Genomic DNA, 26,431 nt, shown 5'->3' on the forward strand with positions numbered 1-26,431 from the left:
ACTTATATTTTAACTACTGATTTTATCTACTGTTCTGATTTTATCTACTGTTTTTTTTAATCAATTTTAAATCATGCTTTTTATTGTTTTTGTTTTTTAATGTCTCTGTAAAGCACTTTGAATCAACTTGTTGTTGAATTGTGCTATATAAAAAAACTTGCCTTGCCTATTTGTGAGCATTTGCAATAGTGATTAATACAACAGTATGGATAGATGTTTAGATATTCTGACCTCTCAAATATTTAATTCTATTTTATCTTAACACTTTTTTCTGTAGCTGTTTAACATAATTCCAAATGTTGAGACCTATAATACACTCTCGCTCCTAAACCCTGTATTAGAAATCCAAACTATTCTCCACTAAGAACGACCCCCATTGGAGAGTTGACGAACGACACGGCACACTGCATTATACTCTGTGATTAGGTTAGACTGCAGACTACGGGAGGCTGTTAATTTTCAGCAGAGCTCCAGCATCACCTACCTCAGCTGCATATTTATTTGAATAAGCCAGGACCACTGAGCAGCACGCAATACACTAGCGACAGAGGTGTGATAATGAAAGTAAAACAGTGGTTGATAATTCTTGCGAATTGCTCCTGATCCCACCGGTGCCTACTCCACTAAAGCTCCCCACTAACTCGCTCATCAAGGCTAATGTAATGTACCAAGCAAAGAAGAACACAATCTGTCTCGGGACTGTTGGCACAGTTTTCTGCAGTATGAGTAAATATCACTTGAAACTGGCGAGGTTTGAGGCGCAGCTGCTCTGTTGACAGCACGGTTACAACAAGAGAGGTGCAATGTTCCACCTCTGTGTTACCAGATGTTGGAAAGCAAAGAAGTACAGTAGTTATTTAAAGCCCCATTAAGTCTCCACTCAGACTATGTGCGTGTTTTTAGATCATCTTTTTTTTTCTTTTAGAATTCACCGTGGGTGTCTAATGATTTCAGCGCAAAAACATCCTTTTTCAAATGTGTGAGGAAAGTGAGAAAAAAGGTAAAACGTCTTGCAAGGGCGTTAGAAAGGTATTGATTTGAGGCAATTAACACAATTTCTAGCAAAGCGTGGTTAAACATCAGCACAGCATTATATTTAGCAATCAAAATATCACATTTGAATATGCGCAGATGGGTCAGCTCGAGAGGGGAGAAAGTACTTTACATTTTTCATATGTTACATGTCAACAGCAGTGCCCGACGATAGTGGGGAAAGCTTAGATTGCATATCTTAAGCATGTTATCATTAATCTAAGTGAAAATAACATTTCTGTCTGCATAAACACCCCCATCAGTACATTATATGGTCATTTAATCTGATGGGTTTGTGCTAGTAGCACACTTTACTGCATTTCCCTTGTGATCTAAGACTTGTAACTGTGAATTGCAAACAAAACTCCAGTTATTCAGGTGTTTCTTTTAGCTTTTAATGTGTCTGTGTTTGTACAGTTTATATTAAAATGTGTTGTTGAGTTAAAACATCTAAACATACTGATTTCTTTGAAAAACAAATGGAATTTATGTGATTTTTTTTTGTGTGATATGCTGTAGACTGATTTTTGGTGAGTATAGTCAGATTTTCTGTATTGTTTGCACTTTTTTCTGTTCATGCATGGCATCATTGGTTTTGCCAGTAGACAGCACTGCAAACAAAGTCTGTTTGCTGATACCTCTTTTTTTTTTTTCTTCTGCACCCCAGCTATTTTAAACTAAGAGGCTGTCTTGGACTATTATGTGTAATACCGAGTACAAAGAACGTTTGTTGCAAATTGTTGAAACTAAGTGCCCAAATGTAAAAAAATACCCCACAAAGCTAAAGCAAAATGCTGAATTTAGGTTACCTGTCTCAGTTTCTAGGAGCAACACTATTAGTTTCCTGCTACCTTAGAAAAGTGATGTTGCCAGTCTGACAGCAATTATCAGACACGCTGGTGTTGCATCTGAAAGTTGCACCGGCTCAGCACCCAGGGGTGTCTAAGTTGGAGAGTCACATATTTTCAGGTTTCAGATTTTACACAAGTTGTGTCAAATAAAAGTAAGCACAGTAATCGAGAAGACTGAGAGTGATTACCATACGCCGGTAAGACACTTGTTCATTCTTAATGTTTTTATCAATAACCGGTCATCGTAATAGCCTTGGTAAAATGGTTTCACTTTACATCTGTGGATCACTGTGTGTGTGGTTGTGTGTGTGTGTGTGCCGTGAGTGAGAGGTGTGGACACTGGGAATGAAAAGGATCCGGTTTGATAATGGGTTGAGAATGACACCTGGACTCCCCAGAGACTCTGTCAAAATAGCCGTTTTATACTCGGACCTGCACACGCATTCATGCATGCACACACACTGAGAGACACGGCGTCCCTTGCTCAGTGCCAATATATTGAGCACTGGAAGGAAGTCATTAAAACGGCAATCAGTGTTTCTTAATTACTAGGCACTGCACAGCGATATTTGGTCTGAGGGGGCCAAGGGACAATTCTTAAACGTTCAGCTCAATTTCAGTCAATTATGAGGGCCGAGTGTTAAAGACCGGCTCCTCCATTTCCATTCTGTTCAAAAACAGACTTAATGAAATTGCCTGGCTATCTGAAAGCCTTGGCCTTGTTAAGTTAAAATACAATCAACATTGGAACCTAACTTTAATTTGTGCGACGGCTTGCTTTAATTTTCTCCCACAAAATTGGCATCAACTATAGTTTGCGTTCTAAACAGGTCTGAGGTACTCCGGGTCAGCTTTGAAATGAGCTAAGTGTGAATGTTTAAGTTTCATATGGTAAATATAGTCTTCTTTAATACATGAAACAAGAACTGCATTCTTGCAGAGGAAGAGGAATAAGTCTAGCGTTCACTTGCAATTCAATGAGCCTGTTTGATTGATTATAGCCTGAGGGATAGCTGGATAATTAGCAGACATGTTTTGAATATGGAGATTGTTCAGTGTTGCCCCTGTCTATGTTGCCTTATTTACATCTGTTAAAAACCTGAGGGTTTGGGGGTTTAGGGTTTTTTTTGTTTTGTTTTTTTTTTTTTTGCTTTTTTATAGTGGCCACAAAGAAAAATGTGATTTCACAGAGACAGCACGTGCTGACAGTCAAGGACATGTAGGCAGACTTTGTCCACGTCTCTATATCACATCCGGCCACTTGGTCTGCATCAACAGGCGCAGTAGGAAGTGTGCCCATCCACACAGTACTTACATTCTGATTAGTGGTGGCAGTTTCCGGGAGTGCCAGAGAAAACAGCTTGGAGGGTTTGTTTGGAATAAATGCTCCTCTCCAGGACCAGAGGTTAGAAACCAATCCAGAGAGCCACAAATATTCTCAGAGTGAGTTTGATCTTCATTGACAGAAGAGATTTAGATCATTGCCTCAAGTCTCAAGTGCATGGGAGACAAGGATGACCTCACTGGTATAAGAATCCGCATTTTAATTGTCAGTGAGGCAGGCAAATCATAGCAGTTATTTGTCTTTACCTTTATTTCAATCCAGACACATTACAGCTGTCACTTGGTTTCCATTATAATCAATATTTTTAATAAATAGTTGTCATCAAATACTACATTAAGTAGGGTTTTTTTTGTTTTGTTTTTTTTTGTTAATTTAAGACGTCTTTGTTCATTTGACACCTAGTGTTTTCACACACTCTTTAAACTCATTATTTTCTTTTCTTTTTTTTTTCTCAATCTTAACAGCTTGGTCCACAAGATATCATCATAATAAGGCAGATTCAAAGCAGTCCAAAACTCCAATGATGCTGAAATTTACGTGGATCAGTAAAAGCAACAGTCAAAAATTGGGAAGGTCATACACAGGAGATACAAGAAAACAGCTAGAATGCTAAACTAAAAGTACAAAGGCACAAATGGAAGCAGTGGAGTAAATGTACCCGTTGAGTAATTGGATAATTGAACACAGGCTTTGCTGAAAACTGACAAGAAACAAAGGATGAAGTAGAACTAATGGCAGTAAAAGACGGTGAGCAATTTCAAAACTCACATCCCCGCTCCCCACCGCCACATGAACATCCCTCGGGTTGGAGAGCATTGGGTTACAGCACCATAGCTAAAGTGTAAACATTTGATTTATTGAGGCAAAACATCACAGTTTTAGAGAAAAGCTTGACCTAAGGAGACCTCAACAAAGCTTTGAAGCTCTCAGTTCAGCTCTTAGTTTCAGCTTTGCCGCCTGTTGTATTTTGAGTGGTGTTGCTAGAAGTACCCCATGTCTCAGCTTGTTTACTCTTTTTAGTTGCCTTGGATTAGACTGAGCACCAGCCAGTCACTGTCTGTTCCCAGCATGAGGCCGTTTTCACAAAAAAGAAGAAGAAAAAAACAGTATCTCAGCATCTGGACTCCTCTGGAGATGAATACATGAATGTCCAAATACCCCGGTCAAAAACTGCTGAAAGTCAGCTCTGTTTTCTTGCATATTAGGCAAGGTCAAGGTGCATCCCCACGAGTCAGAATGAATCCTGAAATTCAACAATAGCACTAATAAGGCTGGAGATAACCCAAGGAGAATGGGGGCTGTTGAAAAAAACTGATAAATGCCTATCAAGAAGTTGCTGAATTATTTATCATCCCTGCTCTGCCGTCAATTTGTTTCTGCCATTTGGTTTTGCTGTAAATAAAATCTGTTTGAGTCAGAAATGGAATTCGGATGAATAGCCCACTATATAAGAAGAGAGGGATTAGGGCTTTCTTTTGTTTGACTAAGAGTTTTGTGCAACATTACCAAAGCCCCTTGGCAAACAGAATCATCTCCCAATGAGCAATTGGCAAACAGCATAGGCTTTGCGAGATTTAATTACGTCTAATTGTGTCTGTTTCAGTGAGGTCCCATCAATCAGTCTGAGCTATTTTCTGTTCTTTTGCATTTTTAAATAGACAGAATTCTGATTCTTTGATAATGATGAGAGGATGGGGGGGGGGGGGGGGGGGGGGGGGGGAAGAATTGTTGCTTATATAAGATGTTACAGCTTATACTTCGCACATCAAGGCAGTCCTAGCTTTGGGTGAGTGTGCCATTGATGTTGTTGTGTTTGATCACTAACTTCCATCTCTAGGATTTGGTATGATGCAACAACCAAGAAAGCACAACGCTGCAGCATATGGCTTTAAAGAGTGACATGATAGCAAAAGCAAACATAGCGGCATCTGCCCGCCACACTGTTATCTGCAAACCTGTCTCACGGCCTCTGCTGTCCTCACATCTCTGTGTCATCTGTGTCCACCCATGAATGATGTTCCCTTGCACTCAGCTCCCCCAGCCCACCCTCACCGTAAGATTAGTTCCACCTCCTCTCACCCCCTGAAGTGTTCTTCTTAAGGGCTTAGGCTGCTTTATCTCCTCTCTGTTTATATTTACCTGGATATATTTGTGAGAACGTGGGGTGTGCTGACCTGTCAGCATTTGTTATTAAATCCTGCAGCTGCTCATTTCAAGAATCTCCAGCATATTGTCATTCTTGATGACGGATCAACAACAAATGGTCGCTAAAGTGGCACTAATAAATTGAAAATCCGTTGCGAGTAGGACTTTTATTCTACATGATTTTCCAGTGTTGCAGAGGCTGAATGTAGTCATTTTAACAGAGACCTGAAGCTTGGTGAGAAAAAAAATATTGTGTATCGTGACGTGGCACAAAAGTAACACACCAGGTTCGAGTCATCTTACATGTTAATACTTTGCATTTTCTGTTTTGCTTTTCACATAATACTTTAAGGCATGTCTCTGCTTACTGTTTGTTAATATTTGTGCAAAGGTGAACACTCTAACCTTGGCATTAACTTAAACCTTTAACCTCAACCATAACTATTTTCCAGGATGACTCATCTAGATATTTTCAAGTAAACACAACATGTTATGCAGGGGTATCTGAGCAAGATAACAATCCATGACGACAAACACAGCAGCCAAATGTTCATACCACTAGCAATACAGCTTAACTTATGAATGAGAGAGGGCCGATGAGACAACAGATGATATATAAAAGATAGAATTAGCCACTATGTCTGAAAAGTGAAGTAAATGATAAGCAGGCTATGATTCCTTTGGTTTGCAAAGTAAGTCAGCCAACTTCTCACTCAAATTTATTACCTCAGTAAACACTTTCTTCATGGGTTCATGGTCTCCGATGCTAGTTTCAGTATTTAATGTAAACCAGTACCAGAGCCTATAGGTGGATGCTGCAGCAAATGTTATAATAATGTATGGAACTTTTGTACAACTAGAAAAAGTGAAGGTATTAGCCAAGCCAGTGAGATTCAATCTCTGAATTTATGGGATCGATTTGGCATCAATTATGAAATGTTTTGTAAAGAATCAGACTCATGTTAGTCTGTCAGTGGAAGTCTCAGCTAGCTGTAAGAGATTTTCTTGTTTTGTTTTACACCCTGCGAGCATTTCTCACTTTATTACGTCCTCGCTATGAACCAACAAGCAATTACAGACATGCAGGCAGCTCAGCCCCGTGCCAACCCCCGTGTAACTATACTCAAGAGTGCGTATGAAAATTCACTTGTCATTTCTTCTCTTTTTCACAGCCTCTAAATAAAATGTGCTTTTCCACAGACTAGTTTCAACTTTAATCTTCTGCATAACAAATGTTCTTCCATCACATGTCTGCATGTGTTGTCTGGAAGCGGCATCTCGGACGTACTACTGTTATCGCTGTAGCTACACTACTTGTCATTGGACCCCTGAGCAGCTCCCGCGGTCTAATGATACTAGCATACTTATCCTGTCATAATTCCAGTTCCTGACTTTAGAAAACAAAGCAGGCGAGAATAGTTCCTAAGACAACTCGTGCAGCCATTACTTTCATGTTTCGTGTGTAGTGGGGGAAATGATCTGCTACGGAAACTGATGGCCAGCGTGATATTTCAAAAGGTTACGCTGCATCTTGCTCAGCGATTGTTTTCCACAGATTTATATTTGTTTAAAGGGGGGTTGTGGTTGTCAGCGATAACAAATGCACTGACAAATAACTGGGCAGCGTGCCATTTGGAATTCATTTACCCAGACAAGGTAGAGATAAAGGCACCACCCTGACTGTCTGCAAGCGACACTTCGTAAATCAGAGAACAGCGTAGATGAATTACACTAGTGAGAAAGTCTCTCTACTGAAGGACAACAGCAGTGTGTCTATTTACAAGCAGCTGGCCTACAGCATAGGTCAGCTCTCACTCCTTCTCTCTTTGCCCTTTTGAAAATGGTACACCAGGCCACAATGCAAAGAGTAATGAAAGACAGAACACAAGTTCAGAGTGTCATTTGAGCTGTTTCAAAGCCGTGAACCTGAGACAGTATTTCAGTGGCTGCATCCAAGCGCTCCCTACCTTGTGATCAATCAGTCAGGACTATTAAATAAAAAGGTAATAAAGTATCAAAGAGTCGTTTTACCTTATATGTCTTAGTGATTAATAAATTATTAAGATTAAACTAATTATTGTGATTTGTTTTACATCAGTGACATGAATATCTATGTATGACTAAGCAGTAGTTGGCTTTTTTTGCCTTACATTTTGCCACTTTGCGTGTAGTTTAAACAAATCTGATTTTAATGAGCATATATTAAGTGGAATAAGTGTCTTTTTTGTACAGAGTAGATGATGTGTACACCTTAAATAGATTGTTTTAGCATTTCCACATATGTTTGTGTATTTTTAGTCTTTGATTTAGTCTGATCAGTGTAGATTTCATACATTTTCCATAATAGAAGTTACTATTAAACACTAATCACTGTCTTGACATTGATTAGTTCAAGCTTTTAATAAATATAAGCTAAAATATACCCTAAAATGACACTATAACTGATAATATACATGAATTGTCATTGTCTTTCTTCAGCTCCAGTGGTACATCATATATCAGTTAAAAAAAAATAAAGAATGAAAAATAAAACACTGAAGGAGGGACAGAAAGACACGATGGATTCATATCTTTCCCCACTTCGTGTCTGTATTATGCATTCAGTCCAATATTTAACCATGCCACAAAAAGCTCAAATGTGCTGAGATATGCAAAAACTCCTACACGGCTTTTAATATTTCTGACATGATTTATTTCAAAAGAAATGTTCAGAGGAGACATAAGAAATAAAATGCTATTTTTATGCAAAATGGTTACATTGCTGCTGTTGTGGAGATCTTCTTATCTTTTTTTCATTTTGGCCCCACTTTGTAGTCACTGCACATTATTAGTAAACAGAACATGTAGTAATGTATTATTCAAAGTAACCATACCATCGCCGTTTACAGAAGCTGATTCGGTTTGACACAGAAGAGCAAATGGTTACGCAGCTTGTCAATACATGATTTTAAAGTCAGTGGCAAATTACTTAGTCTTGCAATGTTTCCTGGCCCTTTTTCTGTATTTCATAATTGCTGACAAGTTCCACATCATGTTTTGTGTTAAAACTAGCAAAGGAGTGAAATCAGATTTTCTCCAATAAATGGATCGATTGAGGGTCAGCAGGAACTTGGCAGAGACTGTCGACTGGAAAGCCATGCATACTTCACTGGACAGCGGGGTTAGTGCTGTTTTCACCCTGTGAAATATATGTTTGTTTATGTGTCATCATGTGTTCCTGGAGACATCAGGAACTACCAAGGGAAGTGATCTTGACAGGCATTTATTACCTTTGCCACGGAGGTCTTGCTTTCAGTAGCGTTTCCGTGTGTGCGTGTCATTGGGTCTGTAAACACAATAGCTCAAAAAGTTTTGAAAGAATTCTGATAAAACTTTGTAAGATTATAGAGTCTACAGCTACTCTTAGTTCCATTGATGTTAAGTTAGACTCTTTTTTTCCAATCGATCTTTCTGAGTTAACTTCAATAATTACTTCCTCCAAACCATCAACGTGTCTTTTAGACCCCATTCCTACAAAACTGCTCAAAGAAGTCCTGCCATTGATTAATTCTTCGATCTTATATATGATCAACCTATCTCTAATAATCGGCTATGTACCACAGGCCTTCAAGGTGGCTGCAGTTAAACCTTTACTCAAAAAGCCATCTCTAGACCCAGCAGTCTTAGCTAATTATAGGCCAATCTCCAACCTTCCTTTCATATCAAAAATCCTTGAAAGAGTAGTTGTCAAACAGCTAACAGATCATCTGCAGAGGAATGGTTTATTTGAAGAGTTTCAGTCAGGTTACAGAGTTCATCACAGCACAGAAACAGCTTTAGTGAAGGTTACAAATGATCTTCTTATGGCCTCTGACAGTGGACTCATCTCTGTGCTTGTCCTTCTTGACCTTAGTGCAGCATTCGATACTGTTGACCATAATATTCTATTAGAGCGATTAGAACATGCTGTAGGTATTACAGGTATTGCACTGCAGTGGTTTGTATCATATCTATCTAATAGACTCCAATCTGTGCATGTAAATGGAGAGTCCTCTTCACACACTGAGGTTAATTATGGAGTTCCACAGGGTTCAGTGCTAGGACCAATTCTGTTTACATTATACATGCTTCCCCTAGGCAGCATCATTAGAAGACATAGCATACATTTTCACTGCTATGCAGATGACACCCAGCTCTATCTGTCCATGAAGCCAGATAACACACACCAATTAGTTAAACTGCAGGAATGTCTTAAAGACATAAAGACTTGGATGGCCACTAACTTTCTGCTTCTTAACTCAGATAAAACTGAGGTCATTGTACTCGGCGCTGAAAAGCTTAGAAATATGGTATCTAACCAGATTCTTACTCTGGATGGCATTACCTTGGCCTCCAGTAACACTGTGAGGAACCTTGGAGTCATTTTTGACCAGGATATGTCCTTCAACGCACATATTAAACAAATATGTAAGACTGCGTTCTTCCATTTGCGCAACATCTCTAAAATTAGAAATATCCTGTCTCAGAGTGACGCTGAAAAACTAGTTCATGCATTTATTACTTCCAGGCTGGACTACTGCAATTCATTATTATCAGGATGTCCAAAAAACTCACTGAAAAGCCTTCAGTTAATCCAAAATGCTGCAGCAAGAGTACTGACAGGGACTAGAAAGAGAGAGCATATTTCTCCTGTTTTGGCTTCCCTTCATTGGCTTCCTGTTAAATCCAGAATTGAATTCAAAATCCTGCTCCTCACATACAAGGTCTTAAATAATCAGGCCCCATCTTATCTTAATGACCTTGTAGTACCATATCACCCTATTAGAGCACTTCGCTCTCGCTCTGCAGGCCTACTTGTTGTTCCTAGAGTATTTAAAAGTAGAATGGGAGGGAGAGCCTTCAGTTTTCAGGCCCCTCTTCTGTGGAACCAGCTTCCAGTTTGGATTCAGGAGACAGACACTATCTCTACTTTTAAGATTAGGCTTAAAACCTTCCTTTTTGCTAAAGCATATAGTTAGGGCTGGACCAGGTGACCCTGAATCCTCCCTTAGTTATGCTGCAATAGATGTAGGCTGCCGGGGGATTCCCATGATGCATTGAGTTTTTCCTTTCCAGTCACCTTTCTCACTCACTATGTATTAACAGACCTCTCTGTATTGAATCGTATCTGTTATTAATCTCTGTCTCTCTTCCACAGCATGTCTTTATCCTGTCTTCCTTCTCTCACCCCAACCGGTCGCAGCAGATGGCCGCCCCTCCCTGAGCCTGGTTCTGCCGGAGGTTTCTTCCTGTTAAAAGGGAGTTTTTCCTTCCCACTGTCGCCAAAGTGCTTGCTCATAGGGGGTCATATGATTGTTGGGCTTTTCTCTGTATCTATGAAGCGCCTTGAGGCGACATTTGTTGTGATTTGGCGCTATATAAATAAAATTGAATTGAATTGAATTGAATTGAATTGAATTGAATTGAATAGAGTGCGGTGATATAAACAATCCATTTAATTTTGGCATATGTCCAACGAGGTTCTCAAGGTCAACTTAATAATTAATTGGTTTTAAAATTGACAAAAAATGTAAATTTAAAAACTATGATTCTTACAAGTGTGGTGTATATGTTGAAAATATACAGAGTACAGTATAAAGATTAAACATTTCATTTGACCTCTGACCTCTCCTTTAAGGTCAATAGATTAATCTGAAGATCAAAGTGATAATAATGCCAGACAGAGCTATTTAAAACAATGTTTCTTATTGCTATTGCTTCACTTTATTATGACTTTGTTACGTACATTGCAGTAGAAGGTTATGAAGATATAAATAAATAATAATCTGAATGCAAAATAAACTTCTGAACATTTTTCACTTTACTATTAAGCATTTAAACAAATTTACTAAATAGTGAAATTATTGCTAAATGTCTACTATAGTCACATAAATACATAATTGTTATACTCAAAATGATTTTTTTTCATTTATTTTAATTATGCAATGAATTAAGAAAGAAAACAAAATGAATATATACAAAATACAATACTATTCCCTCAAAAGTAAATGCTCCCCAGACTGTGAGCTTCCTTGGTGGAGTTTGCTTGTTATATTTACGTCTGTGGGCAGCAAGATACAGTTGTTAAACTACTGAGGCTTTGCAGACACATGTCTAATAATCATGTGACATAAACTTGTCCACCATTTTTCGACATATGAAAATCACAGTGACAGTTAGAAATCTGGTAAATAAGGTCCCAGTCACATAGACCAATAGATTAATCTGCAGCCATCCAGGAACCACCTGGGGAAAAATGTGTATTCCCCAACCTGTTGTCAAAAAGCAGTTCTCATAGTTAGAAAGGAAGTGACAGACTTGTCTACAATTACTGGCCAGCTACTCTGTACTGAATAAACTGAATATCCAAACAGTGACTTCAGAGTAAAAAGTGCACATATTTTGAAGCATTTTAACTGCAATACTGACGCACATTATTTCTTTGAAGGTAGCCCTTTTCCATTTCCAATTTTCTTTGCACTTTGTAAACTTTTACTACCGCTCAGCCATGTAGTTAGCAAGTGTGCAATTTGCTAGAAGCCAGAGTAATCATCAGGCTTTTGGTGCATCACTGTCTTTACATCAGAGTTTACAGCATGAGAAACAACAACCTCCAGGAACTAACTAGTCAGGGAATACACATCTTAAAACAGCAATCAGTGGTTGTATCAGGTCTGGTGGACAGCTCTTGAGCAATGTGCTCAAAATGTGCTGTGAAAAACCTCAGTACCAATATGAGCATGGGATCAAAATTAATGCTGACTTAAAATGAAAGTGGTTTTCTTTTTCTTGGCCTACATTTGCACACCCTGCCCTCAGCCCCAGATGGTTTGGGCTTAGTCCTAGACTTCGTCAAGCCTTAGAAACCCACTTGAGGTGTGTACTACAAAGCAAGCTCAGCATATCCAAGCTTTCTTTGAATTAGCTTTGTCTTTGTTAACCCAGGCTTTCACTCTTTCTCTCTCTCTCTGACACACACACACACACACACACACACATATATATATACAGTTGTGGTCAAAAGTGTACATACACTTGTAAAGAATATAATATAATGGCTCTACCGAGCGTCCCGTTATTTCTAAAACTCTGATTTTTCCCTGATAGAGTGATTGGAACAAATACTACTTTGTCACAAAAAACATTCATGAAGTTTGGTTCTGTAATGACTTTATTATGGGTCAACAGAAAAAAGTGATCACATCTGCTGGGTCAGAAATATACATATAGCAACATGAATTAGCAATTTTGGTGACTTAGAAAGTTGTCAGTGAACTGAGCTTCATAGCATGGCCTCTTAACTGCTTGTGAGTGATTATGAGTGACGACAGCTGGTGACTTCTCTCAGGCCAGTTAAATAGGGCTCATTGGATACAAACGCCCACAAACGCCACAATGGGAAAGTCAAAGGAGCTCAGCATGGATCTGAAAAAGCGAATTATTGACTTGAACAAGTCAGGAAAGTCACTTGGGGCCATTTCAAAGCAGCTGCATGTCCCAAGAGCAACAGTGCAAACAATTGTTTGTAAGTATAAAGTGCATGGCACTGTTTCGTCACTGCCAAGATCAGGAAGAAAACGCAAGCTATCACCTGCTGCTGAGAGAAAATTGGTCAGGAGGGTGAAGAGTCAACCAAGAATCACCAAAAAGCAGATCTGCCAAGAATTTGAAGCTGCTGGAACACAGGTGTCATTGTCCACAGTCAAACGTGTTTTGCATCTCCATGGACTGAGAGGCTGCCGTGCAAGAAGGAAGCCCTTGCTCCAAAAGCGGCACCTTAAGGCTCGACTGAAGTTTGCTGCTGATCACATGGACAAAGATAAGACCTTCTGGAGGAAAGTTCTGTGGTCAGACGAAACAAAAATCGAGCTTTTTGGCCACAATGCCCAGCAATATGTTTGGAGGAGAAAAGGTGAGGCCTTTGACCCCAAGAACACCATGCCTACAATCAAGCATGGTGGTGGGAGTATTATGCTGTGGGGCTGTTTTGCTGCCAATGGAACTGGTGCTTTACAGAGAGTAAATGGGATAATGAAGAAGGAGGATTACCTTCACATTCTTCAACATAACCTAAAATCATCAGCACACAGGTTGGGTCTTGGGCGCAGTTGGGTGTTCCAACAGGACAATGACCCCAAACACACATCAAAAGTGGTAAAGAAATGGCTAAATCAGGCTAGAATAAAGGTTTTAGAATGGCCTTCCCAAAGTCCTGACTTAAACCCCATTGAAAACATGTGGACAATGCTGAAGAAACAAGTCCATGTCAGAAAGCCATCAAATTTAACTGAACTGCACCAATTCTGTCAAGAGGAGTGGTCAAAGATCCAACCAGAAGCTTGCCAGAAGCTTGTGGATGGCTACCAAAAGCGCCTAATTGCAGTGGAAATGGCTAAGGGACATGTAACCAAATATTAGCACTGCTGTATGTATATTTCTGACCCAGCAGATGTGATCACTTTTTTCTGTTGACCCATAATAAAGTCATTAAAGAACCAAACTTCATGAATGTTTTTTGTGACAAAGTAGTATTTGTTCCAATCACTCTATCAGGGAAAAATCAGAGTTTTAGAAATAACGGGACGCTCGGTAGAGCCATTATATTATATTCTTTACAAGTGTATGTACACTTTTGACCACAACTGTATATATAGTGCACAAAACTGCCCCAGCAATTACACTTAAAAAAATCATAAAACCTTGTGAATAACCTTATATTTAATTGTATATGTGAGATGCAGGAAATTAGGCCAACTGTAAGAAAAATGCCAGCTTTCCTTTCATGAGAAAAATGAACTCCACATGAAAATAACAACACCTTTAAGAATCAGGTCAGTCATGAAGTCAGTTTACAACAACAGTCTTTGAAGGTTACCCTGAGTATTTCATGTAGGCCAGGGAAAGTGGCCGGCTTTATTTCTTAAGCTGAGTGGCAGATACAGTACAACGCTTCATTGCACCCTTAGCACTTGACTGTGGGTCCAAGCATGTGGCCTTGATTTAGGTGAATGAGCACATCCAATTTATATTCAGGCAATCACCAATCGCTCAGAGAGACACATGCACGCACACAATTGCATTGACTGTCTCTCTCGCCAGCAGTGCTCATTACCCAGCTCAGACAAAAGAAAGAAAGAAAAGCAGAGACAGAGAAAACCCCCAGACACAGAGGAAATCTACTCCCACAACAGGCTGTTCACTCTACGCCAACAGTCATAGAGTCAGTGATCCTGGAAGCAGCTGCATGGCACTCATTCACTTTGCTCCCTCTCCACACTGCCAGAAAGGTCTGTGACAGGCCTCCAGACTGCAGGCCTCCTTGCCCCCTAGCCCCCTGCTCATGCAGCTCAAACCAGGTGCTGAGTGTTCATGCAAGAGACTTCAAAGAATCAGAATGAAGGTAATAAGAAGACAGCTGGGGTGCACAAAGAGGTAATGTAAGGACAAGCCAAAAAGCTAAAAGACATGCACTAACAGAGTAGAGTTACAGAATTGGAGGATAATCGTCATTTGAATCAGGACTGTGTAGCTCCTTTTACAGTTCACATACAGCTTACAAATGAATAATAAGATGAGGATTGGAGCATACGCTTGATAAACGTGTTCTTTAATTTCTTGTTGTGTTAATGCAAAATTACAAATGCATGTTTTAATGTGAAGAAATCGACTTCAGCCCAACTTTGAGTTGAATCAAGCTAATAGCTCTCTAACAGTCTCAGCAAAAACACTGGGAGAGCTGAATTTCATGATGTTGTACAGGTGTTCATTCCCATGTTGCTAGGCAAGTCCAGATGGTTAGCAGAGTCACATGGGATATATTGCAGATGTTGCAAAAAAAAAATGTGGCTGTGGTTCAATTTGGACAAGTGTAAATGCAGTGCAGGTGGCAGTTTAACAGAAGTAGGGAAGGTGTCAGAACAGCTCTGATAGAAAGTCACAGAAAATAGAAGCCTTTGTTCTCCTGCAAGTCATCCCCGTAATTATTTTGGGGGTAAAATTTGATAGCAGCAGGATCAGAACCCATTTGTGTCCTTTCTATTTCACAAAACTCGAATTCCTGCCGCTCTCTCACAAGCTACACACTTCACTCACATGCACAGGATTATTACAGGGAGCTGTCAGTGTGGAGGATTATGTTAACAGCTTAATTATACTATTGCTTTTCCAGGGTTATAATAGTCATTATTGTGTGTATGTAATTGTAGTCAGTGATCAATTAAATCATCTATTATAATGTTATACTGAATAACATTCAGTATTTGCTGGATATTAGGGCTGGGTGTGTTACAGTGATATCACATTACTTATAATAATGCAACACAATGCAGTATTTTACCGTTTTTTTCCAGCAATTATGCAAATTAAGAAGAAATGAGGATGACGCGGGATGGATAGACAGGTGGGGAAGGAAAGATGGGCAGACATGACACGATGTTCAATGGAAGCTTCAGTTTGCCTGGGGGTCTTACCTAAGCATCAATCTGTGCTTGTCCACACTGACATACAAAAAAAACCCACACGACAGCACAATGCCTGACAAGTGTGTAGTAAATGATAAATCACAGGCAAAGTTAACAACGTTTCAATCCGTGATATTATTTGCTCTGTGAGCAACAAATATGGAGTTATGGAGTCGAAAATGACACTTTTTCCCCCCTAAAAAGGCAAAAACAAGATTATGCTCCATTCACCCCATCTGAAAGGAAAGAGGACGATAACATCGTGTTACTACAGCCACAGAAAGGTTTAGCCACTTAATTTAAGCACTCAAGATGGAGACGGTCAGGGCATTTGTTGTTGACAGTCGAGATTAGAATCAGCCGCAACAGACAGTAGTCAATTTCAATAAGTGGACCTGATTGCCTTAGCTGATTACTTTGATTTTTATTAGCTTTGACTGCTCTTATCAATAAGATAGTTTCTCCAAAATGAGATTATATGAGGATACAAATAAAGGATAAAGGCAAATAACTGTAGACTGATTAAACTGAATAGGATAGAGATGATTTTTAAAAGGCAGTCCAGACAGAGTGTTTTGTTCACCTGTGAAAACACTCTGTGGCGGGGCGTGGTCTGCGGTGCCGTGCAGGGAGGGCGGACGCACCTGCATGGCATCTGCAATCACGCCCACCTAGTTAAAAACACGGGGACTCAGGGTTTGTGTGTGTGTGTGTGTGTGTTGTGGTGAGATGTTAGTAAAGATGGCTCTGAATGACACTCCGTGGTCCCGCCGTGCCTTATTCTCGCCACACACTCCTATTAAAGTCATCATTTTGACATTAATCATTATTGTGGTTCTGGGTTTTCAGCCCAACATTTTGAGTTTGGCCTTTATCTTTTCTGTTTTTTAATTGTTTTTGGATTTTTGAGTTTGCATTCTTTTACACCTAGCGGACACTTCCTGTTTGTGACGATGTTACTCTCAGGTTTTCTTCATCTTGGTTTTGCCACCGTTTACAATCTAGTTTCTGTTTGTGGATACAGTTTTATTTATATTTGATTCCTCGAGTTTCAGTTTATTGTGTCTCCTCTGTGTTTCCTATGTCTTACTGTCTCCGTGTCTGTGTTACATGTTCTCTTGTTCTGGGTTTCCTGTTTTATTTTCGTAGTTATCTTGTCGCTTATGTTTCGTGTTCACCTTTACTTCCTTCCATGTCTCATTATCTGGACTATGTTCACTTGTGTTACCAATGTGTTTCCATCCATGCCTGATTGCCCTCTGTGTCTGAGTGTAGTTAAAGCCATAGTTTGCTTCTGTTCCTTGTTCCGGTATCTGTTGTCCTTTTCCACTGTTTTCCTCGTAATGTGTTGAAGACTGCTTTGGATTCTGTTTTAATTTTCCTATAGACTTCTGCATTCTGTGGATTTTGTACAAGCTATAATAAAGGGTTGGCTTTTATTTAATCTCAGAGTCTACATTCAGGCTCCAATCCTGCAACCCCAGACAATCACGATGTGAGTAAAAAAAAAAAAAATAGCAAACATGTGCAGAAAACGTATATCTTCTATGCCAATTGGCCGCTGTAATTTTCCTCTTGTGACAGACATACTATAGATGCCCTGACCCAAAGAGAGGCTCGGCAGGAGCAAATGACATTTCCTGTCAGCACTGCAACTCATGTGACAGTGTCAGTATAGGATGTCAACAGCATTACTATAGTCTCAGGGTACACTGATGACTGTCAGAGGAACTGCAAAATACTGTCAAGGGATTTCTCAATCTTCTTCAGCAGCGTTGTTACTTCGCACACCCAGATAACATTATAAAGAGATTTTTTCACCCCATGCTGGAGCCTTCTGAAATGGAAGAGAGACTCATTTTGAAAATTCATGTGTGTTACTCTATTGGCCATGGAAAGTTCATGCAGAGTTTTAGAAAAACTTTCCTCTAAAGCTTCAGAACCACAGTGCTGAAACTCTAATCTGCATTGTCACATCGATGTACAGCCTGGAGCTGCTCCATTAACTATGATAACAGGGAGGAACAAACTCTTTTCTCTTGTTTCAGTCTCTGGCAGACAGCACTCAGTTACCAATACAGGCTGAACTCTCTTAGGACAACAAGATGACATATTTCAAATCTCAATACAATGGTTCTCTTTTTTGTATTCCAACCACCTCTAAGGCTTTAATCCTTTTTCTCTAGAATTTTGTTATTTCGAGAACAAAACTGAGATTTCCAGGGGGGAAAAATCTGGTTAGTGCTTGAATTTTTTTCTCTTTGCATGATTTTCTAATGAGCATCATTCAAAGTAAACCTTCCTTCCCAGAGAGCCTCACTGGGAGCTTCCACAGTAAGACATTGCATCTAATCGACACTGCAATTATCTGTCCCACTGGCTTCATAGAGTTTGCCAGGAGTGGAACCTTTTCCTCAGCTCTCTCTTAATTTTCTTTATTGTCATTCCATAAACAAGATGCATTAGTAAAGAAAATGCACATTAATTTCCATTGGTCTATTTAAAATGAATGCTAAAGGAGGATGGTTTGATTGATAAACTGGTATGCATCCAGAATTTTCCAAATTCTACTAAAACTGGAATTATTTTGATAAATATTTATCATTACCTGATAGAGTAAGGTGCAAATGTATGAACTTAAGTGAAAATAGCAGAAGATCTTAAAGTGCAGGGGGATCACATCTCTCGTCAAAATCCTTCTGTTTTTGAACAAAGCAGTCAGCTTAAACATTCTGCGTTTGGATTTTTTTCTTTCCTCTCACTCGGCCTCTTTCTACATCCCAACAGTCCCTTCCCTCCGTTTTATCTGCTCTTCCCTCTAAATCTATCTCTCCCGTCTTGTTTTGTTGCATAAGCATGGGCTCTCTTCCCCTTCTTCTGTTTCTTCTTCTCTTATCTTCCTCTGTCTCCTCCCCTTTTCCTTTACAATCCCTCCCTCTTTTAGTCTTAAGCAAAAATCCTGGCTCCCATCTTATCTCAAGCCTCCACGTAGCAATGCCAACCATGACCAAAAAAACAGGAACTTACATTTCCTTGGCTGGTTGCCATCTTCTCTGCCTCTCTCCTTCCCCACGGCTTTGGCCGGGTCATGTATCTGCCTGCCAGCAAGCAGAGAGTTGCATGAGCGATAGAAGAAAAAAAAACAGCAAAGGGTTTGCTTTACTTTGCCTTGAGTTGGCAGATTAGAACCTTTGACACCTTATCTCTTCAGACGATTCAGCAGTCGACTTAGTTATCATGCTTGTGTATGTGTCTATACACAGCCTGTTAAAGAACTTTATAAAAAGGGATAACTCAAGTTTTTCAGGCACCTGAGGACAGATTCCAAAAGAAGTATTTTATGTTGCCCTTAAGAGTTTCCAAAATAGCACAAAAGCTTTACAAGAAATATAAACTTTTAAATGTGAACAAATCAAAATCCAGAGCTTGGACTAAGGAAAGTGTTTCCCTTTTTGCTATAAATGACATCCATATATCCAGAATAAGTTCATAATAAGTATATGTACAAGCTGATTAATAAAGGGAGTAGCCAGTATTGGGGTGCTTTGAATCATCCTAACCCTATCTACCACAGTATGGTTTGCATAAAATGAGCTTTTTTGTACAGCATGTCAACCAATAAATAGCTCTTGGAAGAAATCATTGCAAATCCCCCCAAATCCATTTATTTTGAAGGCATGTGGGTTTTAGATGGAACGTATCCCAGCTGACATTGGCGAAGAGATGCGGCGCACCTTGGACAGGTCGGCTTTCATTCACAAAGCTAAGGCAGGAAGGCAGACAATCATTCACTCACACATTCACACCACCCAGTTCCAACAATTCACCAAGCAATCAAGTGAAGTGGCCCCATTTTTCAACTGCTGCAACAGTAACACTGTGCTTGACCCTGAAAGTTTGCTAGCAGATTTATTTTATGAGCATTTGAAGATATTTCCCCACTTAAAAACCAAAAAGCATAACATCAACGGTAGTTGAGAGAAAAAATGTGGAGATCACTGTTAGTATCGGGTGTGATGTGTAGGGATTAAATATCTAAATATCATTGCTTAGATTAGAACCATGGACCAAAATAAAACTGAATCAACTGATTTTCATAGAATTTCCCAAGTAGAAGTCATGTCCATGACTGTAACTGTAACTTCAATTTTGACCAAGCAGAAAACTCGATGTTGCACACTTGAATTAATATCAGAGTAAAACCATAGAGTGTAGCACAGTGGTGCAGTGGTTAGCGCTGTTGCCTCAGAGCTACCCACCGGTTGACTGGGGCCTTTCTGTGGGATCTCTCCGGATACTCCTCCCACAGTTAGGTTAACTTGCAATAGCAAGCTGGTCATAGGTGTGAATATTAGTGTGAATTTCTGTTTGTCTATGTTAGACTGGGAACCTATCCTCCAACCTCCAAAATTCTTAAGCAACAACATTCAAGGTGAATCCAGGGTTACTTTGTGACTATAATTGGCTTAATTATTAATGCTGTTTCAGCCTTGGTTTCATAAGCTAACAGATTAGTATTAATGGACACCCTGCTGTTGGTTCGTGGGTGTCAATTGTGAAGCATGTTTTCATCATTGCTGGACTGCTTTTATTTAATAACCCTGTTTATATAACCTTTTTTTCACCATAGGAAACAGCCATGTTCACAACATTCCAAATATTTAATCATTCTAAATATTTAATGAAGATGGATTTTCATTTGTGAGAGAATCACAAAATAATTTAATATGGACTAAATTATGTTACAGTGGATTCATGTGGAAATTCCAGCATTGCTGAACGGTGCTTGCTGAGACCTCTTGATCATCTAGCAACAGAGACTGAAAATGAGCAAACTACCTCCACTTGAATAAAGTGTTTTGCATCTTTCTTCTCTGTGAACGTTTTTTTTAATTACTCCAACCCTACATCCTGCAACAATTTTGAAGAAATTTGGAAAGCTCACTGCAAATATTCGTATAATGTTTATGAATATCAGCTCAAAAACCTGAGTCATAATCATAACAGTGGCACAACCACAACATTTTTCATGTTGTGGCTGGAAGGCACCATAAATCGCTCAGTGTGCCCTCAAGATCCAATGCAAGGCATGACGATCAATAAATGTATTTACCATGGGTGCTGAGTGACTCATGAATTTTACATAGATAGGAAGCCTCTTTCCAAAGTCAATATGTCATTATGAATAATTCTTTACATGCGAAATCCCCTTCACGGAAAGAAAAAAACATGAATGGAGAGAGCAAAATGAGTCGTTACCATGGTTTAGTGTGGGAACATGCTGCGTGATATATTGGCAGATTTCAACACAGACACAGATGCGGTATTTGAGAATCATGTCTGCCGATTATTGGTGGAGTAATGCAGTCTGCAGATGCTGGCTATCTGTGCGACGCAAGGCAAACAAATGTGTCTGACTAGCCAGCACCGGGTACTCTGCAATACTCGGCCTGTACCTTTTCCTATATTTGCATCTGAACATAATTATAACACCCACACAGTGACATTATTGCTATCCGGCTTTCTATTCTACCCAAACATTGTGAGTCTCGGCATAATAAATAATAAACAAAACTGGAAGAAGAAAAAAAGAAGAGACGTGGAAAAGCCAAACCATATTTGCACTGGAAATGATGAATAATTGAATCTGGGAGGCATACTCACAGATGCAGACACAGACGTGCTTTCATGCACACACATTTACACGCACACATGCTATACACACACACACACACACACACACGTAAACACAGGGGGAAACGCACCACTGGGTCTCCAGTGCCATCTAGAGTTTGACTGCCCGAATATGAGTGAAAAATGCTAATATTACATTTATGGTTTTTAGGAGTTTCGTTGTCATGGTGGCTCAAAAAACGAGGGTATGGGAGATTGTACGCTCATGTTCACACTATTTCCTCCCACTGTTCAAAGACATACGATTGCCATTAAGCAACGATCACTCACACGAATAAATGAATATGAATGACTGTCAGTTGTTTTTGTGTCTGCCACTCAGTAAAGCAGCAGCCCTTCGTGAGTACAAAAAAGGAGGCTAGTAGAAAAATTTAATGATTAATTTATTTTTTTTTAATTATTATTTTTTGGCTGCATGTCATTAAAGCTTTTTATGGAGAAATTAAGACTTCTGTGTTTCACCCTGCAGTGTCACAGTGAGTGCTCAAGCTTCTTGCTCAGTCTCAGCTGTACCAGCAAACAGCGGAGCGTTTGCCGAGGGCGACCACGCACCAGACCTCGCGTCTAGCAGCTGTGTGCTTTCACATATGTTCTTCACATTAATGAGAAGATGTGTCACTCTTCCGGCTGGCCGCTCCTGACAAAGCAACAAGCCATGCATGAAGTGTTATCAGCTTGTCGAAACACCAGCAGAGTGATTATCCCTCAGGGTATTGGTGTTGTTACAAGGATTAACTTTTTTTTCCTCATTTTTCGAGTATGTTAACTTCCACCAGCATCAACTGGCCTCGGTTATTAGGGTTCCTGTTACTTTCTAGCTCTCTAAACTTGTCTGCCGAAAAACGTGTCTAAATTTTCTATCATCTATCTTCTTGTTCTTAAAATGTTATCTAATTAAGTTTTCAGATTAAATATTATTGTATTGTATTGAAATATCTAGTATTAGAATAGTGTGTATTCCTATCACTAAACCATATAGTTTATTCTATACTTTGACAAGGTACAGTACAAAAAGTTTAATTGTATTTTAAATGTTAGTAACAGTCCACTAATATAACACATGGAGTAATATGACCATGTAATAGTTTTAAAGAGTATTCTGTTTGTCAGTAATACTCCAATACATTTAATTTCAAGATTTAAAAAAAAATGCATAAATGCATGTCTTTTGCTTGTCCTTATTCCAAAATTGTAAATAAATTCTCTACCACTGCCTTATGGATTGTTATTTTCTGTGACTGTTAATACTGTGTTTCCTACATGCACCTCTTGCATGTAAAGAAGCAGACACAAACACAAAAATTCCAGAAGTTTTCACAAGCACCTTCATATCTGACATCCTTTTTTTTCCCCCTATGGGCGCTGGCAAAGGAATACACAACATAAGCAGCTGTTGTTCTTTCCACCGCTATAGACGTTAATGTTGTGTTTCCCATTGGCAGCACTTCAGATGCCATTGGCAGAACCTGTGCTCTGAACATGGCACCACTCCAGAGGCTTTCCATCCCTTGCCATTTAGTGCCTCTGCAAGTACACATAGGTCAGGGTGATTTTGTTTTTCCCCCCCTCACGGGAGGCTGAATAGACTGGGGTAAGAATTGAAAAAGGTACAGAAAAGCAATTTTGGTTACTTAAAAAAAATCACTGATGCTGTGCTTTGGATGTCCTCTTCTATCTTTTGATCCCTTTTCTTGCACCATAGAGTTGAAACTGAAAAAGAATAGCCAATACTGAGAGGGAAAGAGGTGGAAGGGAAACTTTTAATTGGCTACACAGAGCACAGCTGTGTTTTGTTGTTGCCCCCAAAATTCCATTTGTCAAAAGTGCAGAGCACTGCAATAGGGAGGCAGGCACCTGAAACTAATACATACTGTAAATACTGGTACCGGGGTTTATAGAAGTCTGGTCACCTTCAGCAGTCATGCTTCCAATTTCCCAGATAAGATAACTAGCTAATTCAGTCAGGAAGTAGATAATTCAAATTGTAAACTATCATATTTGTCTAATTGACAAGGGGTATGCAGCTACTGAATGATTAAAGGCGGCTGCGTCTGACCCAAAATATCTGCACAAGCAGTGCCTCAGTGCAACATTTACTTTGATATGTTTTATTCAGTTTTCCTGACTCCAGAGAAGGGAGGAGGGGAGGCAATGTTGGGAATCAGACCGTGTTTCCAATCACCGACAGCATTGCCTCATTTCACTAATCATCATTCAAATTGATTTGCTTCCCCCACCTAGTCCCTCGTGTGAGTGTAAACGCTTTACAGTGACTGCACCCCCACCCCCTACTGAATTGCAGCTGAATGGTCCCCAAGTTCCCAACAATAGGCTCATGAATACTGAAGTAGTATTTTAGTATTATATTTTTCTCTGGCTGCACAATTCTATTTGCTGTCATAAAAGAAATGAAATCCACTTGAAAACGAGGCCTTTTGGATCATTTGCATGCAAGCTTGCCTAGTAATGAAATGAAATATGACACACCAATTTAATTACTGCTTCAGAATTGTCTCGCCTCACAGTATAAATATTGATTTAGGCTCCTCTCTCTTCAAATCCCATTCCACTATCCCTTTCACTCTTTCTTTTGATTCTTCCATCTCTCATATAATATTCCAATCTTCTCTGTTTCTAAACACTCTCTTTTTCTCTGCGACACAGATGCTCAGAACTGCCGTCTCCTACTCAAATTTCCCTCTCAGTCAATCCACCTCTCATCTCCCTTCCCCAGCTGCCCACTCCCCAGCTTATCCATTCCTTATTCTGCTCGCATCAAGCGATGCATGTCATGTTGGCGGGGCAAAGACTAGCAAAGGAGCAACAAATATGAGATTCTGCCCTGGGTGATCTTCGGCTCCAGTGTGATGATAGTAGTGCTCTATATGCACGCCCGCACTCACACTGTTAACAGCCCCTGAAATTACACACAATTTCCATAGCAATAGGCTTTATAGAAGGCAAATGGGTCCCTGTGGGGGCCCCAGCCACGCCTGTACAGTGTAGGAGAGTGCAGGGAAAGAGAAGATAGGCAGCATGTACAAAAGCACAGAGGAGGAGTAGGACTGGTAATTTCTCCTCAGGCATCTCCCATGTGGACTTCTATAAACTCTTTGGCACTGCCGCTTCTTCTTGAGTGTGTGATGGGTCAGGCTCATGGCAAACCTCAGGCTCTCAGTGGGAGGGATACCAGCCTAGTGATGTGGTCCTGACTGTGAATTCGTTGGCTGTGTTGTGGCTGCCTGCCCAGCCAACTAGAGTCATAGGAGGAGAAAAGAGTTGAATATGTTCATAAAGTCAAACATAAAAAAGAGGCGTAATAAACACATTGAGCAAAGGTGCCCTTTTAAGGATTTAAATGGAGAAGATCAGAGTGTTGCTCTTGGCTCCTTGGACCTTTTTCCCCCAAAGCTTTTCTAAGTCAAAGGAAGAAAAACACGCAGCATCCTTAAAAGCACAGGCATTTTGTAAACAGCAGATCCTTGCTCACAAGGACTAAGTGTTTTTCATGTTTTCACAGTGCTCTTAACAGCCTGAATGCCTAACAGGGCTGTCCAAACAAGAGATGGAGAACTGGATCATTGTTGGAGGTTTGAAAACATGAAAACAGCCTAACAGCTCTTGTTGTTTTATTTATATTAAATAGATTCTATTTTTACAAGTCATACTATAGACATGGCTAGCTGCAAAGCGGAGCAGAAACATGACCTGCTGGCAGATTAATCCACCAAACAATGGAAGTTAAGGTCAGCACTGCATCCAGGGACACCGGCACGATACCATGGTAATCGCCTGATCCGTGAAGCGGGCTAAAATAATTGTGAATATATGAAATAAAACAGTGTTAGAGCAAGAGGTGTTAGAGCCGAGAGAAGAATGTGAAGGGAAAGCAGATGTTTTGTTTGTATGATTAAACATTTCAGCCTGCAGGGATCTCACAAGCAATAATTATGCAACAACTGCAGTCTCAGATTTTTTTTGCCTTTATCTCATCATACAAGGTCTCATGTTGAAATGCAGCATTTGATTTTTAATTAGCTTTTGCAGTTCTGTTTGTTTAATTTGTGCATCAAAGGAATTGATGGGTAATTTTAGGCGGATAACAAAAATTAACAGCACTATTCTGATCAATCGCAAAAGTCCTTGGATTCCAGCTCAATAGCACTTAAGTTTCTGAATATTAAAGTGCTTCAAGTACTTGTTAGAAAGGCAAGTGAAACTAGAAATGAAAAACTGTGAAAATAGCCCTAATACGTTAATTTTATTTATTAACAGTGATACTGAGCTGAGTTTTAGAGCAAGAGAAAAGACTTCCAGTCCACAGCAAAACAAACAAACTTATTAGAGACCCGAACTATCCCTTGAAGGTAGCAATAAGTATGTCTTTACTGCTACTATAGCAGAAAACAACCATAATATATCTGCAGAGGACTATGCTTTAAAAACTCTCTTTTACTGCCTGAAACTTTGTTTTAAAATAAAAATAGAAATTCCTATAGTAGCATCGGTATTTGAAGGCATCCCATTCATGGGGTTTACTATACAGAAGGCTAAACTCAGAATATTTTCATTAGTTACTGAAGCATTTTTAATTAAATTTATGTGATCATCTTTGTATGATCATATGGTTTTTTTATGAGATTTTTGTTTTAATTACTTGATTATATATATTGCTAATGCGAAAAACCGTTTTTTCTATTATTTGACTTTTTGAGTCGGCAATCCCTGTAGAGTTTGAGACGGGTTTAGGGTGCGGTGTAGTGAAGAGATTTGTCAGTGATGTTGTAATTCCTTCTTCAGAGGTGGATTTAAGTTATCTACTGCTAGATGCAACATTAAGCAGCTTTGGAGGTCTGATGAATTTGAATCATGTATGGAACAGGGAA

At 39.5% G+C, this 26,431-nt stretch overlaps 1 long non-coding RNA gene across 1 annotated transcript in view; it reads right to left on the reverse strand.

The window, feature by feature from the left end:
- The window catches only part of LOC146506359 (uncharacterized), a 41,935-nt gene extending 16,694 nt beyond the window's left edge, over positions 1 to 25,241 (reverse strand). Inside the window, exon 1 of the long non-coding RNA XR_014877363.1 lies at positions 18,879 to 25,241. This is a non-coding gene — a long non-coding RNA (uncharacterized LOC146506359). The remainder of the gene's footprint in view (positions 1 to 18,878) is intronic.
- Positions 25,242 to 26,431: the final 1,190 nt, after the last annotated feature.

This window comes from Neolamprologus multifasciatus, chromosome 12 (assembly GCF_963576455.1).
Source record: "Neolamprologus multifasciatus chromosome 12, fNeoMul1.2, whole genome shotgun sequence".
Classification (NCBI taxonomy): domain Eukaryota; kingdom Metazoa; phylum Chordata; class Actinopteri; order Cichliformes; family Cichlidae; genus Neolamprologus; species Neolamprologus multifasciatus.